Source organism: Entelurus aequoreus, linkage group LG02 (genome assembly GCF_033978785.1).
Source record: "Entelurus aequoreus isolate RoL-2023_Sb linkage group LG02, RoL_Eaeq_v1.1, whole genome shotgun sequence".
Lineage (NCBI taxonomy): Eukaryota > Metazoa > Chordata > Actinopteri > Syngnathiformes > Syngnathidae > Entelurus > Entelurus aequoreus.
In genome coordinates this window covers 34,632,426-34,651,541 of record NC_084732.1, presented here as the reverse complement: position 1 = coordinate 34,651,541, position 19,116 = coordinate 34,632,426, and the positions used below count along the sequence as shown (strand labels likewise).

At 42.1% G+C, this 19,116-nt stretch overlaps 1 protein-coding gene across 2 annotated transcripts in view; it reads right to left on the bottom strand.

Annotated features, from left to right (window-relative positions):
- Window positions 1-969: 969 nt before the first annotated feature.
- The window catches only part of spata17 (spermatogenesis associated 17), a 75,355-nt gene continuing 57,208 nt past the window's right edge, over window positions 970-19,116 (bottom strand). Inside the window, exon 9 of one of the 2 annotated variants that reach the window (XM_062025809.1) lies at window positions 970-1,023. The gene's annotated coding sequence lies outside the window, so the exon portion shown is untranslated. The remainder of the gene's footprint in view (window positions 1,024-19,116) is intronic. The other variant, XM_062025799.1, reaches the window with a different exon arrangement.

Genomic DNA, 19,116 nt, shown 5'->3' with positions numbered 1-19,116 from the left:
AAGGTTTGGTAATATCCATACATCCATTTTCTACCGCTTGTCCCTTTTGGAGTCGTGGGGGGCTGAAGCCTATCCCAGCTATAATCTGTGATATTTCTACCTGAATAAATGCTTCTGATATTCTGTATATTATATGTTGTACAAGTTAATGGTATTCATATTGCTGCATGGCAATGTTTGAACCTTCCCTATTAATTAATAAAATGGAATATTCAGCCTGCTAATGATTTTGTAATTGAGGACTCCACCAGAACATGTTATACAAAAATGTACACATATTCCTCAACTGATGTACTAGCATTTATTTAGATGCAAATATCACATAATAACTTTACAAAACATCTCTGACTAATAGGGATGGGTACCTTTCACATTTAAATCGATACGGTACTCCTGGTATCTGGAAATCGATTCCGGTACTCAAGGGTACCAATTTTTGGTACTTTTTGTGTGTGTTCATGTGGTAAAAAATGTTTGTGTAATAATTAAATCTTAAAATGTTTAAATGTAACATATTTATTTCTCTTTATCGATCGATCATCAAATATATCAAAACAATATCCAATTATTTGTATAGTAACACGTTTGCAATTGTTTTGCAAATGTCTTCAACATATAAACGCTTAACTACAACAATGCAGTGTTATTTTATTAGTATTGCACAAAATAAAATGTGGCTCCATGTACTCCTTTCGTTTTCCATTTGGAAAATATGTGCTGGGGGTCCATGGAAGCAATCAAGGCAATTAAGTTAAAAACAAATGAGCAGAAAGGATGGAGTTGAAATAAAGAAATTTTTTGTTTTTCAAAAGTATTAAACCACAAATGAAAGTGAAACAAAAACGTTACATTAAGTACAAGAAACCAAGCTTATTATGATATCTATTGTAAGTTGAAATGCAAAGCTAACATATTCTTATACAGTAGGCTTTTTACCTGGACAAGACGTAGAGGATGATGATGTTGCTGTCACCAAATGTTAACGCCATTTCTTCCCCCCTGTTGTTGGTTGCAGCCGAGTGGCTAAAGGTGACAAATGCAGGAGTTGCAGCCGTACATCTAACTTGGCTGCACTCTTCAGCCATGAGAAAAATCCTGTGTTTAACCAAGTGCTTCCTATGGCCTTGTCTATATTAAGCCGGATAACTCCTTAAACAAATACCTATTTAGCCTAAACCCCATGTCAGCCACACTAACTCATCGTTTAAGGTTCCCCTCCTTGGATATTTTTTTACACGGGTAAATGCACCGTCTATTTCTTAAATCCCTGGCTCTTAGCTCTGTATGGACTCATTGATCGTTTATAAACGGAGTTCGGAGAGGAAGTGACGTCAGAAAGAACACGCCACAGCCAGCTTAATAACAACCGGTTTCCCCTCGGAGGTAACCACTAGAAAGATGGGAGCGAATCATCCAGACATTCCCGTGTTTCTCCTTCTTCTACATGTACAGGCGCTTGTAGAAATCACACATGAATACCTTAAGAGAAGGAAACGCGCAATTGTAGCTATTTCGGATACCACACATCTCAGACGGCAACATAGCAATGTTGAGCAACAGTTTTGGATAAGGCCTGGAAGAACGGCAGCCTGGTGGGATATGTTTGTCAACGAGTGTGTTGTGCCAGAAGAATGGGAAGAGAACTTTCGAATGTCCAGGTCAGCTGTGATTCTATTTCGCGAAAAACTTTGTCCATTTGTCGAAGGGGAGACAACGAAAATGCGGCCTCCGATGGATGTGATTACTCAACGTCTAGTTTTGTACTCCATAACTACTGTGAAGCCATGAAGGTAAACAAACGGTCAGTGTTTAAGGCCGTCGAGTACGACCGCCAATTTCAGCCTCCAAGCACAGGCAGGATTGTAAGAATGGACAATGAAGCCAAAAGAGTGAGGAGTGTCCTCACCAGATATCTAGATCCCTAGATTGATTGTTGTAAAATGTTCTTTATCACATTGTTTACTTTCATACGTTTATTAAAGATTCATTTATGATGGTTCAGGTGTGATTCACTACAACAGGGCTAGTCTAACAGCTGCTGATGGTGAGGCAAGCAAGGTTTACTGTTAAAAGAAATGTGGCAAAAGGCTACATTGAAATACTTCACATACCAGACTGCCGGTTAAAGATGCACTTCCAGGTCAAAGGTGACTATGACGTAATATATGCGCGTCTGCCATTTTCCGCGCATGCGTACTAGGTCCCGTTGCGCTCGTGGACAGAGAGGTTAGGGGGTCTTAAACCAAAGCTTAAACGACGGCATTGTGTGTGTGTGCACTGGGATAGGGTTGGGTGGGTTATGCCCTCTATAACCCTAGCCGTCTTAGTGTAGAGGCACCCTAAGATTGGAAGTATTCCCGCCACTTGCCTTGATTTGGCGTCACAAAAGCAGCGAGCGTAATCTGTATCGGCATCACATTTAGAAAAGACGAGCCACACTTTAGAGTGTTTTCTGTTTGGCACGGTTTGTCATGAAACATTGATGGGTTGCAAGATTACTAAGAGCATGTCCGCTTTGAAATCACCTGTTTTCCTCAAGTGCTAGCAAGTACTCGCCTCTCGCAAGTGCTAATTCAAAGAGACACAACGTCAAGCGCAACCCATGCACCAAAACATGGCACCGCTGGATCCTACGTGAATCGGTGCCCGGTAGTACCGGCTGGTTGCGGTCACTGACAAAGTAGTACCGGATCCGGTGCCTATCCCTTTTAACAAAGCATGATCGTAGTGTAAGACATTTTTATTTTGTAAATGTAGTTCAAACGGATGTATAGTGTATCGCTTTTATTTTGAAGCCGGAAAAGTGATTAGTTTGAGAAAATGTCTTGACATGTTTTGATGTCGGATCGACTGCACTAAAAAAAGTCTTCTTTTGACTTCATGCCGACCGTATTTCATTTCTGTTTAGCTTTTCTGTCATCTTACTTACTAAATCAGTTATCACTACACCTTAAAGGCCTACTGAAATGAATTTTTTTTATTTAAACGGGGATAGCAGATCTATTCTATGTGTCATACTTGATCATTTCGCGATATTGCCATATTTTTGCTGAAAGGATTTAGTATAGAACAACGACGATAAAGATTGCAACTTTTGGTATCTGATAAAAAAAAGGCTTGCACCTACCGGAAGTAGCGTGACGTAGTCAGTTGAACATATACGCAAAGTTCCCTATTGTTTACAATGATGGCCGCATGAAGTGAGAGAGATTCGGACCGAGAAAGCGACAATTTCCCCATTAATTTGAGCGAGGATGAAAGATTTGTGGATGAGTAAAGTGCAAGTGAAGGACTAGTGGGGAGTTGAAGCTATTCAGATAGGGAAGATGCTGTGAGAGCCGGGGGTGACCTGATATTCAGCTGGGAATGACTACAACAGTAAATAAACACAAGACATATATATACTCTATTAGCCACAACACAACCAGGCTTATATTTAATATGCCACAAATTAATCCTGCATAAAAACACCTGCGTGTTTGTTATGCTAGCTCCTAGCTCCTCTGCTAGCTCCTAGCTCCATAGAACACGCCAATACAATTCAAACACCTGATCAACACACACAATCACTCAGCCCAAAAGACCGTTTACCTAACCCAAGGTTCATAAAGCTTATATATTTTTAAAAAGTTACGTACGTGACGCGCACATACGGTCAAGTTATCGAATGTTTAGCAGCCAAGGCTGCATACTCACGGTACCTGATATTCAGCTGGGAATGACTACAACAGTAAATAAACACAAGACATATATATACTCTATTAGCCACAACACAACCAGGCTTATATTTAATATGCCACAAATTAATCCTGCATAATAACACCTGCGTGTTTGTTATGCTAGCTCCTAGCTCCTCTGCTAGCTCCTAGCTCCATAGAACACGCCAATACAATTCAAACACCCGATCAACACACACAATCACTCAGCCCAAAAGACCGTTCACCTAACCCAAGGTTCATAAAGCTTATATATTTTTAAAAAGTTACGTACGTGACGCGCACTTACGGTACGGTACGTGTTATGCTAGCTCCTAGCTCCTCTGCTAGCTCCTAGCTCCATAGAACACGCCAATACAATTCAAACACATGATCAACACACACAATCACTCAGCCCAAAAGACCGTTCACCTAACCCAAGGTTCATAAAGCTTATATATTTTAAAAAAGTTACGTACATACGCAAAAAAAAGCCAAAGCTGCATACTCACAGTAGCACGTCTGCGTCTTTGTCATCCAAATCAAAGTAATCCTGGTAAGAGTCTGTGTTGTCCCAGTTCTCTACAGGCGTCTGTGTATCCAAATCAAAAGTCCTCCTGGTTAGAGTCTCTGTTATCCGAGTTCTTCCATCTTGACTGCATCTTTCGGGAATGTAAACAAAGAAGCGCCGGCTGTGTACTGTTGTGGCTGACTACGTTCGAAAAATACGTCCATTTCGCACCGACAACTTTCTTCTTTGCTTGCTTGGCTTCCTTCTCCATAATGCAATGAACATGATTGAAACAGATTCACGAACACAGATGTCCAGAATACTGTGGAATTATGAAATGAAAACAGAGCGTTTTCGTATCGGCTTCAATGTGGAAGGCATACCCGTGTTCGTCGGGCTACGTCACGCGCATACGTCATCCTCAGAGGCGTTTCGAACCGGAAGTTTAGCGGCAAATTTAAAATGTCACTTTATAAGTTAACCCGGCCGTATTGGCATGTGTTATAATGTTAAGATTTCATCATTGATATATAAACTATCAGACTGCGTGGTCGGTAGTAGTGGGTTTCAGTAGGCCTTTAATCGTAATCTGAACACGGAAGTGAAACACCGCCCACCTCTAGAACGTTTGCTGTAGGGATGTCTCCTCTTCTCACGGTGAAATAATAGTCCTTTCTTGTCGGGAGAACAACTTGTCATGGCTTTGAACCTGATAATTCCATAAAGTAGCCATTTCATTTGTCGCTTGTGGCTCATCAGTAGCAAGTGAACTGAAGCCAAGTTCCCCCTCTACGGCACCGCCCGAGGGTCAAAAAGACACGTGTGCGTTAATAGCCCGTTAAAAAAAGATATAGTTAACGCGTTATTATCGTGTTAACTTTGACAGCGCTCGCAATTACACATAATTTGAGCTCAACCCAGTAAACTTTTACTGTGCTGTGCAAGTGCACGTTTGATATCGATAGAACATAATCTTGAGTCATTTCGAAGTATGAATATGAATATAATGACTGACAGGGGTCCACCCCTTTTGCTCAAAGTCAGCTTGGATCCAGATCACCTTCGATCCTGAACAGGATAAATGGGAAATGGATGAAGGTATGCACAATTTTGAACAAGATTACATAAAACATGGATATTAATGACCCAAGTTTATCTGTTCTACAGTCATGTCAACAGCTACATTGATTGCCGTACATTCTCTCGAGTGACAAGGAGTAAATCGTAATCCAGATCGTACATTTTGAATCCTGCATGTGTGTCCATTAATGTTATTCTGGCTGCTGAATGCCTCTCAGAGTAAAACGCCACCATAATGGAGGCGAAGTGCAGGCTAATTAGAAAACACACACTCCTGAGTACAGGAGGAGTACAGCGGTGGGAATGTTTTACGACTGTGCCAATGAAGGGGGCTGCAGAGTTTTACGCACGCTGTAAAATTATTATGGAGAATTAGCATTCTTTCCTTTCCGCCGCAGTAACCTGTACACTTATGCAGAACGACCGATGAAAAATGGACAGACGTGATAACGCAGGAAACATATATACTGTCGGGAACATAGTAAAAGTAGACATGCTTTCAAGCATTAGCTGCCCCCTCCTCCTGCCCTATGCCAATATACATTATCCATAGTAGTATTTCATATTCAAGGAAATTGCTCCCTATAAAAAATTCACCATACATTAGATGCAGTGATACATTACGACTTCTTAGAGTAAGCCAGCATGCATTGTGGACACTTTCTAATGGCTGAAGCTTTGGACCAACAATAACAAACTACCACAAACTTCAACCATAATATAAGCATTTTGCTAAATTGGTATTTGTCTCATGGTGGGAATTAAAAAAAAAAATCTTTGTAAATGAATTTTTTGTTTTCATACATTTTGTATTGGATTATGCATTAGGTAGGTTAACATTTCTTGGGTATGTTTATGCATTCACTGCATTGCATGGCAGTGCAAATGAGTTGTAGTGTGCATTGCAACCATGGTTCTGGTCAGATCTTAACTTTTCAAAATGATGACGAGTGCCAGTCTAATGTGAGCAGAAAGATATGCTGCAAGCACAGACAAACACAGACGTGACCACTCAGTCTAGTGTATTTGATGAGCACGTGGCCTCCTAATTAGCTATATTTTATGGTTAAAGGCATTACCTATGGCCACCCAGCTAATGACACAACCACAAAATTATGATGGACATATCCCATAGCTGCATTTAAAACTACTCATTATTCATGCAACTAGATGGTAAAGCTGGTAAACAGCAATAATTACATTCTGCATAGATAACCCTTAGAACTGCCATAGTTGGTAAAGACAAAATCACTAATGATTCAGTTCTGTTATTTTACCAGAAAAACAAAACGGGGAAAAAAATCATGTCTCTGATCCGTCAGATAGATAAGTATACAAAATGTGGCGTGTATGCACTAACCGAACAATCACACGACATGCAATAATTATAAATGAAAGTCACGTTTTTTAACCGCTCCCATCTCATCCCAGGCAGCAGTAACGCTAGCAAGTCATATGAATACAACAGGTGCTAATTCACAAGACAAGACCAAGGAGCTGGTCATCGACTTCAAGAAGAGAATGACTCCGGTGGAGCCCATCAAAGTCCAGGGCCGGGAGGTGGTAGTAGTGGGGCAGTACAAGTACCTGGGAGTCCACTTGAACAGCAGACTGGACTGGAAGGACAACAGCAAAGCTGTATACAAGAAGGGCGTGACTCTTTTTCCTGAGGAAGCTTAGGACCTTTAATGTGTGCAGCAAACTGTTGGAGATCTTTCTTCAGTCTGTTGTGGCCAGTGCCGTGTACTTTGCAGTGGTTTGTTGGGGGAGCAGCACCAGCAATTTCGGGAGGTGTGGTCGGGGGGGTGGGGGGTGGGAGGAAGCCGGAGTACCCGGAGGGAACCCACGCAGTCACAGGGAGAACATGCAAACTCCACACAGAAAGATCCCGAGCCCGGGATTGAATTTGGGACCTTCGTATTGTGAGGCACATTAACTAACCCCTGTACCACCGTGCTGCCCTGTAGGATATATATTATTTTAAATTATACATTTTATATGTGCAATGAAAGTTAGGAGAAGAGTTCAATACAGGTTTGATATGTTTACACCTTTGGCAGATTTTGTTTTTTTTTGGGTGATTTTTGGCCCAATGTTTAATACACTATGTCTACATTGAAACTCAATGCAAAGTCACAAGGTTGTAGTCGAAAAAAAAGGAAACCAACCAAGAGAAGATAATCACTAAGGGTGAAAGCTAAAGCTAAACAAAAGTATAACAAAAACAGAAAAAATATATCCAGGACGCCAAAGGGTTAACATAAGACCTGGAGCTATGCCAACTATCCATTATTAAGCTACACACATTGGAGCTGTAGGTTTGATCTCTTTGTTTTTCTAGACTAATCTAGTATGATAGTGTTTTTAAATGTTGACTTTAATGTTAGCACTGAAGCTCACATGCTGATGTTTGTGTTCTCCTGTCCGAATCCTTTGTGGAACAATTGTCAATGAAGGAATGTTTAAGTTGTACAGTTACATTGTTGTATTTGATATATCGCATCTATTGTGTTGGATGAAGGCTGATATAGTGTATATGTAAAAAAAATGAACTAAGTGCACAACATAACTTCTTGGAGACAAATACTGTCTGAGACAGACATACAAAACTCAATCCATTAGCATTAAAGCTACAGAAACACAAAAAAGATTGTTCCCAGTAGGGATTACTAAGCAAGTTTAAATGTGGGCAACACACTCCTGATACATTAATGTGGGGCCTTGTAGAGAAAAAATATAATAATATTTTCTCATATAACCCTTCAAACTTGACCGAAGTTGACAAACAATCAAACAACCCTGAATTCAATCAAAATAGGGTACACATTTGAAGGTATAAGCCAAAAGGTATGTTAGAATATTGGAAATGTAAACTTTTTCACACAATTTGTCACACTTTGAAAATCACTGCTATATTGGCTCAACCAAGTTTAAAGAAGATTATCCGGGTGTTATTTTCAGAGGTGGGTAGTAACGCATAACATTTACTTTGTTACATTTACTTAAGTGACTTTTTAGATGAATTATACCTGTAAGAGTAGTTTTAATGCAAAATGTTTCACTTTCACTTCGTATTTTTGTGAAAAAACCCCCACCAGTTTTACTCTGTTACATTGAGTTTATTTCGGATCGCTACATTTATTTATATAATCATATTGCAAAAACATACTTTTGGCTTGTTAGAGACTACTTTTAACGAGCACTGTCACAAGACTCTCTTTCACCTATTCAACGTTAGCAATCAAACATGACCACACCCGAACTACACACTGTAATAGTGACATGACATCAGACAAGACTGGACACACCCACCTCTTCCATGTTTACAAAAAAGAACAGCTGTATCATGTGTTTTCATTTATGTTACTAGACATGTGCGCATTCCATCCAACAAGAATTACACTCCCAACTAGAGAAAATACGTGGAAAGCTGCTGATCCCTAAAACAGCTATCAGTGTGTTATTTCCTCTTTAGTATTATATTCATAGTTTAAACATTTTATTTTACTTGATTTTTATTTTAATGTGCCAATATTTTAATGTTTTATGTAAAGCACTTAGATGTTTCTTATATATAAATTAAATGTTCTGTAGAAATAAACTTGCCTTGCCTAGTATGATACAACAAGGGTGTTAGGTAGAGGGTCTTACTTTCAAGAAGCTGATATTAGACGTAGGACCTGAGTAATGAGGGCAAGGACACGTAGACGATATATAAAAGGGCGAAGACTGCACAGGCCCCTTTGGTCTAAGACGAGGCCATTGAATTCCTGGAGAAGTGGGGACTGTCATCGTTGTGATTATGTGTGGATGCCTGTAAGTCGTGACAGGCCACGCCACATTACCACTGACAGACTTTCTTGCTGTGACACAGATGGGTATGGTAAATAAAAGATCCAGGAGTCATGGGCTATTTCCAGAGCTGTTATGGTCGAGCCAGAGAGGCAGCGCGAGCAAATAATTGGGATATGCTAATGATGGGACTGGAGGCTACAAAGCAAGGCTTAAGGGGATGATTACAGAACAGGGTAATGTGGCAGGGTGGTTGATAGGTCTGCGGCCTGGATTTGAAAATAATTAGGAGCATGGCTGGATAGCATAACCAGATAATGTGGCTTTGGGGGTGGGGGGGACGCAAAGCACGGCCTGGCACAGTATGAAGATGATGAGTATCAAGGCTGAGCTGTCCACTCCATCGGCCCTCTGAGCTGTGACAAAACCTCTGCTGTAGCTGTGGGTGCTTTCAACGATAGGACTTGAGCGCTAATTACCACAGAGCCAGCAAAGAGATAGCGCCAATAGACGTAGAGAGGCACACTAGGATGAAGCAACAGAAGGAAATGAACATGAATATGTAGTTAGAAGAGCTATGAATCACTGTGTTATGATATAACTGGGAAAAGGGTGGGAACAGCATTGTTACTTTCTCCTCAACACCATCCTGCAAAAGCACTAATATCTTGAGAAAAGTCTCGGGAAACAGGAAATATAAAGAGTGTGGATGTGAAATATTGTATGGATATGTAATGTGTAATATGGATATGTTAAACCAGTGTAAAGGCTTTAGTCAGAAACTTTAGTCTATCTTGTATATTTTTTTTCTTGCTTGCTCTCAACAAAGGCGGGCACTTCTCTTCCCTCTCCTTGTCTTTCCCCTGCTTTTGATTCAACTTGTTTCAACTTTTCTTTTAGCCTCTCTCTGCACTGTTTTTCGAAGTTAACCATGGAATTCATTAGAGGGTTGTGTGTCTGCCAATTATTTACGTTGAGGACATCAAAGCGCTCTACATAATCGGAACTATTATAACAGGGCATCTGCTGATTGGATTGAGTGTTGCCCTGGTACATCAACAAATTTGTCTGTTTAAGGTACCCAGAAGCTGCCCATCATGATTGATAGGATGGGCAGGGCACTCCGACAGTAGCAATTTCTGAACTTAATCGCATACTGGATAACATCTTGCAGAAGCTTTCCATCTGCAAGGCAAAATTTGAGGGCCAGGAATGGACAAAGAATATATTGGAATGTATCTACTTGTCCCAACTCAAACGTCCTAATCTGCACCCCCACCCTTAAGATCTCACCCGTTGGGGTCAAAATGATCACAAGAACGGTGAGCAAAAATCCTAGAATCACACGGGGGCACCTAGTGAATGAGCTGCACAGAGCTGGGACCAATGTAACAAACGCTGCCATCAGTAACACACTATGCCGCCAGGGACTCAAAATCTGCAGTGCCAGATGTGTCCCCCTGCTTAAGCCAGTACATGTCCAGGCCCGTCTGAAGTTTTCTAGAGAGCATTTGGATGATCCAGAAGAGTATTGGGAGAATATCATATGGTCAGATGAAACCAACATAGATTTTTTTGGTAAAAACTCAACTTGTCGTGTTTGGAGGAGAAAGAATGCTGAGTTGCATCCAAAGAACACCATACCTACTGTGAAGCATGGGGGTGGAAACATCATGTTTTGGGGCTGTTTTTCTGCAAAGGGACCAGGACGACTGGTCTGTGTAAAGGAAAGAATGGATGGGGCCATATATCGTGAGATCTAGAGTGAAAACCTCCATCCATCAGCAAGGGCATTGAAGATGAAACGTGGCCGGGTCTTTCAGCATGACAAGCCACAAAATATCACTGCTCTAGAGGAGATCTGCATGGAGGAATGGGCCAAAATACCAGCAACAGTGTGTGAAAACCTTGTGAAGACTTACAGAAAATGTTTGACCTCTGTCATTGCCAACAAAGTATATAACAAAGTATTGAGATTAACTTTTGTTACTGACCTAATACTTATTTTCCACTATAATTTGCTTATAAATTATTTAAAAATTTGATTTTCTGGAATTTTTTTCTCATTTTGAGGTACACCTATGATGAAAATTACAGGCCTCTCTCATATTTTTAAGTGGGAGAACTTGCACAATTGGTGATTGACTAAATACATTTTTGCCCCACTGTATGTGCTTATGTTTGCTGAGGTTTTTTTCCAGTCCTAGTGGCTTTTTTTCTCTCTCTCTTCCCTAAAGCATCTTATGTCTTGTTTAATTGAATCTCTACAAAATAATTAAAATAATCTCTTCCTAAGCCCTGTTAAGGCAATTTCCACAGGAATACGGATATTTTAATAACCACACAGGGAAATATAGGATTATGTCCTTAAAAAAACTAAGCTTTTGGAAAACTCTGGCCAGGAAAGAGAATTAAAAAAATAAAAATAAAAAGCGTTTGCGTGTGGAAGGGGGAAACTTTTTGGTTTGTGTCAGAAGAAATGTGTGACATTATCTTATGTTTTTAAACCTTATTTAACAACAGAACATTAAATTGTTGACTCGTGTTGACAATTATTTTCTTGCACCTGTATTATTATAACAGTATAAAAAAAAAACATTCAGGCCTTCTGGTCTCTGTGTAACTGTGCGGTGGTCATCTCCCCAAGATGCAGATGGACGTCAGGAAACAGCGTGCAGGTAAGAAAGATTATTTATTCCAATAACCCGTTAAGAATACGAAAACAGAAAAACGCAAAGGCTTAGCAAAAGACTAGCCAATAAAAAGAGCAAGAAGCACGTACTACCAATTGGTGCTTGTTGCGAATAAGACTGCCGGGCAGAATATGGCACAAGGCAGGAATAAATAGCTCTCTGATTAGTGACCAGGAGCAGGTGAGCGTCCTAACCACTAATCAGAGGCAGGTGACAAAAATCAGCACCCATGGCAACAAAGACAACAAACAAGGGTGCTGAACCAGAATTAACCAACAACTAAGGAAATACTAAACTAAACAAAACATGACCCGGGCAACGGATCATGAAACTTCTGTGACAAAACACACAAGAAAATATTGCATTAATCATGTACTTTTGCAAATTAATCAGAATGCATTTTGTCCATGTATGCTCCTTTATCTTAATTGTGGATGGCTATCAAGGCGGTACTGGTTGTTATATTGTCAGTCATCAGGTCAATGCATAAGTCAGTGCAAAAATGAGTGAGAAGACTTTGACTGGTCTGCTCCCTGGCAAATTTCACTCCGAAATAAACACTGACAGGACTTTAGATACAACTGTTACCAAGTTTTAAGGAAAACATTTGGGTGCAATCAAGTATAACATTTAAAAAATGTTCTCGTATGACAGTCTGGTAAAATAATTGCATTTGTGATCAAATACCAGGGTCTTCTTTGGGGTAATTTAAATTATACAAGTGAGTAATAAACTGTGATTAATCATGATTAATATAAAATTAAGTGTGATTAATCTGCTTTAAAAAAAACAATCATTTGACAGCACTAGTTCTAATATATCACTTTCAGGCTTCTGATTAGCCAAAATGTGCAGGATAAAGTGAAGTGAAATATATTTATATAGTGCTTTTTTCTCAAAAAAACTCAAAGCGCTTTACATAGTGAAATCCACTATCTAAGTTACATTTAAACCAGTGTGGGTGGGACTGGGTGCAGGTGGGTAAAGTATTTTGTCCAAGGACAAAACAGCAGTGACTAGAATACCAGAGGCGGGGATCAAACCTGGAACCCTCAAATTGCTGGCACGACCGCTCTACCAACCGAGCAATGCTGCACATTCACAATCACTGGCTATTACATTCACTGATAGCCAGTGAGCGTGATTTTATGTGGACAGATAACTTTTTTTAACTCCACTCTTGTGAATGGAGATATTGTTTTACACCCGAATGACACACATGTTGTGGATGCATCTCAATTATGGTTCTTAACTGGCACACAAAAGTTAAAAGAGGTTAATCACTGTAAAGCGTAAGAATAAACACTCCCTTTGATAAGAAGTGCTGAAGTCTGAATGCTTTGAATGTGCAATTTAAAGGTAAATTGCATATTTTTGGGGAATTTTGCCTATTATTCACAATAACTTTTTGTTTTTCTTAAGATGTCTAACTAGTAAATAAATACAATCAAAAGTCCACTTACAAAGGAGCCTATGGGAGTCACTCTAGTCTGCCTATAAAGCACATAAAAAACATCCAAACACCTCCATTAAGGTTTTATATACATGCTGTAATTATATATGTGATGTAGTAACAGGCACATTCATAATATTTAATATTTACGTATTTTGATCATTTTAAGCATATGGCGACGCATTAATTTCAAAAACGCATTACGACGTTCGCTTTTTTTTTAAACTACAACGCTGATTATTACTCACTGCAGACTTCAAGAGAGTCAGAAAGATAATAAAACATCACTTACTGTGCAATGTCTGCTGTCACTGGAATGCCGACTGTTAGGATGTTGTTGTATTCCCCTTTAGATGAAGAATGACTCATAATCCTCGCAAAGAAAAAAGGCGGGTGGAACCAAGCGTCTTTTTGTGTCTTTCTCACCATTTCCGGTTCTAAACTGGATGCCAAAGTTGACCAACTTGTCGGATTAAGTCCTGATACTTCTACTATCAGGGTGAGAGACATTATGATCTAAAATAAACAAAAAAGCAGCTCACCAGCTCATAACGTCAATATAGCAGCAACAAGCTTGTTGATAATGTGATAATGCACCGCTAAAAAAAGTTTGTCTGCGTAGCGCTTATAAAAACAATATCACTAATACTTGGTTAAAATTCAGGTCACGAAATGTAAATGGGAGTATTGTTGGCACTTTCTGGATTATTTAGAGGGCTCTTTGGGCGTTACAGAGGACCCCCCCATTAACTCCACTTTAAGCGGACTTTTATTGACGTTTATTTACGAGTTAGAATATGTATTAAAACAATATATATGTCTTCTTGTCTCTCATAATAATTGTGAACAATAGGCAACATTCTAAAAAAAAGTGTAGTTCCCCTTTAAACTATATTAAACAGTTCACACATTTTCCAGAAAATTATGTTGAATTCCACATTAAGAGTTGTATGACTGTGTGTGTGTTATTTGTTGAAACATTTGTGAAGTTAGGTAAAGTCATGGTAAGGGTTCAATGTCTGATACATTGGCATCAGTGCTAATCTTGCTATTATGTTAAATAGCCCACATGCTACTCATTCTGTACATTAGAAAGCCTGCATAGGCCGAGTGATCAAAACCGCTCGTACTCCCCCAGTCCCAGTTGTCAGCTGCAAGAGACCCCCGTTCACCCACCCACTCAATCCCCATTCTTATTTATCTCCACTTCCCGGGGCCGTGTTACTTCATTCCCGTGTCTCTGTTCTCTCCTTCCTTTTCTCTCTCCCTCGCTTGTTTCACTCCTTGTTTCCGGGCAATTGGGTCTGGGTGCTGGTGGCGATGGGGTGGGGGGTAAGAGGTTGGGGTGGAACTGCTGGGAACTTGGTGTGTGTGTGCATGCACGTATACGTATGCGTGTGTGTGCTGGGAAGTGAGCTAATAAAGGACGGTGATCCATGAAAGGCCTTGAGCAAAGACACAGTCAATTACCTAATGCCTGGACCAGACCGCGGGGCCCACGCACACACACTCTCACACTCCAACATGCAGGCACACACACACGGCCGTGCATACACCTCATTTACGTATACATGGAAAAGGGGCAATGGAGGGCATAACTGGGAATTGTGTTCACGTGTGTGGGTGGGTGTACATATGCGTATGATGGAGAGCGGCGATTTATTAAATTGCTGTCACTTTTGACAAATTTGTGCAACTCAAATTGAAAGGGCTTGGCTGCACCAAGTCTCTGTTTTCCCTCCTTTATTCTCGAGTGAAATATTGTGATACACTTCTGGCAGAAACCCTGGCAACCCCAATCTATAGTCTATACTTACGTACTGTATGCGTTTGTATGGATGTTAACCCTAAAGCTAGCAGGCTCACGTAGTTTAGCATTTTAAAACACATTCTCCCGAAGATAACTCAGTCAATCATTTTGTACCACTTATACTGTTCAGAGTCATGGGTGAGCTGGGGTCAACAATCAATCACAGGTCATACAGTATACAGTAGACTAAGGGTGTCCAAACATTTTCCACTGAGGGCCATATTGAATAATTAAAGGATTTGGGGGTCATTTAGATATTTAAAATTTTTAAAACCAATACAATATAAGTTATAGATTTTTTTTTTTTAAAGTAAAAAAGTAGGCTGCAGATCAGATTTGTGGTCAACATTTTAACTTTATTTTCATTACATTGGACCGGTTTGCAGTTTTTTTCCACTTGTTTTAATGTTTTTTTTCAGCAATACTAATTTTCAAGAATGGGCCGCCGGCCATTCAATCAATCAATCAAAGTTTACTTATATAGCCCTTAATCACGAATGTCTCAAAGGGCTGCACAAGCCACAACGAGATCCTCGGCTCAGATACCCCCTCCGGTGCAATGGATACTGAGTGGATACGGTTAATAATGTGAGAGTCCAGTCCATGGTGGGGCCAGCAGGGGGAACAAAAAATCAAGAATTAAAAGTGGGGTATACTGCAAATTCGGGTATCGGCCGGGTAAATAACAAGACAATATTGCCGATATCAAAACTCTAATTTAAAATGTTTCAATTATGTTTGATTTTGTGGTTTTTAATTTGTTGATTGGGATTATCAAATGGGTGAAATATTTAAGGTTTGTGATTGGCAATAAGGATTTTAGGTAAACACTAACATTAAAGGCCTACTGAAACCCACTACTACCGACCACGCAGTCTGATAGTTTATATATCAATGATGAAATCTTAACATTGCAACACATGCCAATACGGCCGGGTTAGATTAGTAAAGTGCAATTTTAAATTTCCCGCAAAATATTCTGCTGAAAACGTCTCGGTATGATGATGTTTGCGTGTGACGTCACGGATTGTGCGGACATATTGGGACACCATTGTGGCCAGCTATTAAGTCGTCTGTTTTCATCACAAAATTCCACAGTATTCTGGACATATGTGTTGGTGAATCTTTTGCAATTTGTTTAATGAACAAGGAAGACAGCAAAGAAGAAAGCTGTAGGTGGGATCGGTGTATTAGCGGCTGGCTACAGCAACACAACCAGGAGGACTTTGAGTTGGATAGCAGACGCACTACTGTGAGTACAGCTTTGGCTTCCAAACATTTGATCGCTTGCCCGTACGTGCGTGCCGCTATGTGCATGTCACATACGTAACTTTGGGGAAATATATGTGCTCTATGAACTTTACGGAGGTGAACGGTTCTTTGGGCTGTGGGATTGAGTGTGTTGTGCGGGTGTTTGATTTGTATTGGTGGGTTATATGGACGGGAGGGGGGAGGTGTTTGTTATGCGGATTAATTTGTGGCATATTAAATATAAGCCTGGTTGTGTTGTGGCTAATAGAGTATATATGTGTCTTGTGTTTATTTACTGTTTTAGTCATTCCCAGCTGAATATCAGGTCCCACCCGCCTCTCACAGCATCTTCCCTATCTGAATCGCTTCCACTGCCCTCTAATCCTTCACTCTCACTTTCCTCATCCACAAATCTTTCATCCTTGCTCAAATTAATGGGGTAATTGTCACTTTCTCGGTCTGAATCGCTCTCGCTGCTGCTGGCCATGATTGTAAACAATGTGCAGATACAGGCAAGGCTTTTTTATCAGCGACCAAAAGTTGCGAACTTTATCGTCGATGTTCTCTACTTCCCTCCAATGGGCTCACCACTCATGGGAGGGGCCATAGGGGTCGGGTGCATTGTGAGCTGGGCGGCAGCCGAAGGCAGGGCACTTGGCGGTCCGATCCTCGGCTACATAAGCTAGCTCTTGGGACGTGGAACGTCACCTCGCTGGGGGGGAAGGAGCCTGAGCTTGTGCGCGAGGTATAGAAGTCCCGGCTGGATATAGTCCGACTCACCTCGACGCACAGCAAGGGCTCTGGAACCAGTTCTCTCGAGAGGGGCTGGACTCTCTTCCACTCTGGCGTTGCACGCAGTGAGAGGCGACGAGCTGGGGTAGCAATTCTTGTTGCCCCCCGACTCAAAGCCTGCACGTTGGAGTTCAACCCGGTGGACGAGAGGGTAGCCTCCCTCCGCCTTCGGGTGGGGGGACAGGTCCTGACTGTTGTTTGTGCTTACGCACCAAACAGCAGTTCAGAGTACCCACCCTTTTTGGATACACTCGAGGGAGTACTGGAAAGTGCTCCCCCGGGTGATTCCCTTGTCCTACTGGGTGACTTCAACGCTCATGTTGGCAACGACAGTGAAACCTGGAGAGGTGTGATTGGGAAGAATGGCCGCCCGGATCTGAACCCGAGTGGTGTTTTGTTATTGGACTTTTGTGCTCGTCACAGATTGTCCATAACGAACACCATGTTCAAGCATAAGGGTGTCCATATGTGCACTTGGCACCAGGACACCCTAGGCCGCAGTTCCATGATCGACTTTGTAGTTGTGTCATTGGATTTGCGGCCTCATGTTTTGGACACTCGGGTGAAGAGAGGGGCAGAGCTTTCTACCGATCACCACCTGGTGGTGAGTTGGCTGCGATGGTGGGGGAGGATGCCGGACAGACCTGGCAGGCCCAAACGCATTGTGAGGGTCTGCTGGGAACGTCTGGCAGAGTCTCCTGTCAGAGAGAGTTTCAATTCCCACCTCCGGAAGAACTTTGAACATGTCACGGGGGAGGTGCTGGACATTGAGTCCGAGTGGACCATGTTCCGCACCTCTATTGTCGAGGCGGCTGATTGGAGCTGTGGCCGCAAGGTAGTTGGTGCCTGTCGTGGCGGTAATTCTAGAACCCGTTGGTGGACACCGGCGGTAAGGGATGCCGTCAAGCTGAAGAAGGAGTCCTATCGGGTTCTTTTGGCTCATGGGACTCCGGAGGCAGCAGACAGGTACCGACAGGCCAAGCGGTGTGCGGCTTCAGCGGTCGCGGAGGCAAAAACTCGGACATGGGAGGAGTTCGGCGAAGCCATGGAAAACGACTTCCGGACGGCTTCGAAGCGATTCTGGACCACCATCCGCCGCCTCAGGAAGGGGAAGCAGTGCACTGTCAACACCGTGTATGGTGCGGATGGTGTTCTGCTGACCTCGACTGCGGATGTTGTGGATCGGTGGAGGGAATACTTCGAAGACCTCCTCAATCCCACCGACACGGCTTCTTATGAGGAAGCAGTGCCTGGGGAATCTGTGGTGGGCTCTCCTATTTCTGGGGCTGAGGTTGCTGAGGTAGTTAAAAAGCTCCTCGGTGGCAAGGCCCCGGGGATGGATGAGATCCGCCCGGAGTTCCTTAAGGCTCTGGATGCTGTGGGGCTGTCTTGGTTGACAAGACTCTGCAGCATCGCGTGGACATCGGGGGCGGTACCTCTGGATTGGCAGACCGGGGTGGTGGTTCCTCTCTTTAAGAAGGGGAACCGGAGGGTGTGTTCCAACTATCGTGGGATCACACTCCTCAGCCTTCCCGGTAAGGTCTATTCGGGTGTACTGGAGAGGAGGCTACGCCGGATAGTCGAACCTCGGATTCAGGAGGAACAGTGTGGTTTTCGTCCTGGTCGTGGAACTGTGGACCAGCTCTATACTCTCGGCAGGGTCCTTGAGGGTGCATGGGAGTTTGCCCAACCAGTCTACATGTGCTTTGTGGACTTGGAGAAGGCATTCGACCGTGTCCCTCGGGAGGTCCTGCGGGGAGTGCTCAGAGAGTATGGGGTATCGGACTGTCTGATTGTGGCTGTCCGCTCCCTGTACGATCAGTGTCAGAGCTTGGTCCGCATTGCCGGCAGTAAGTCGGACACGTTTCCAGTGAGGGTTGGACTCCGCCAAGGCTGCCCTTTGTCACCGATTCTGTTCATAACTTTTATGGACAGAATTTCTAGGCGCAGTCAAGGCGTTGAGGGGATCTGGTTTGGTGGCTGCAGGATTAGGTCTCTGCTTTTTGCAGATGATGTGGTCCTGATGGCTTCATCTGGCC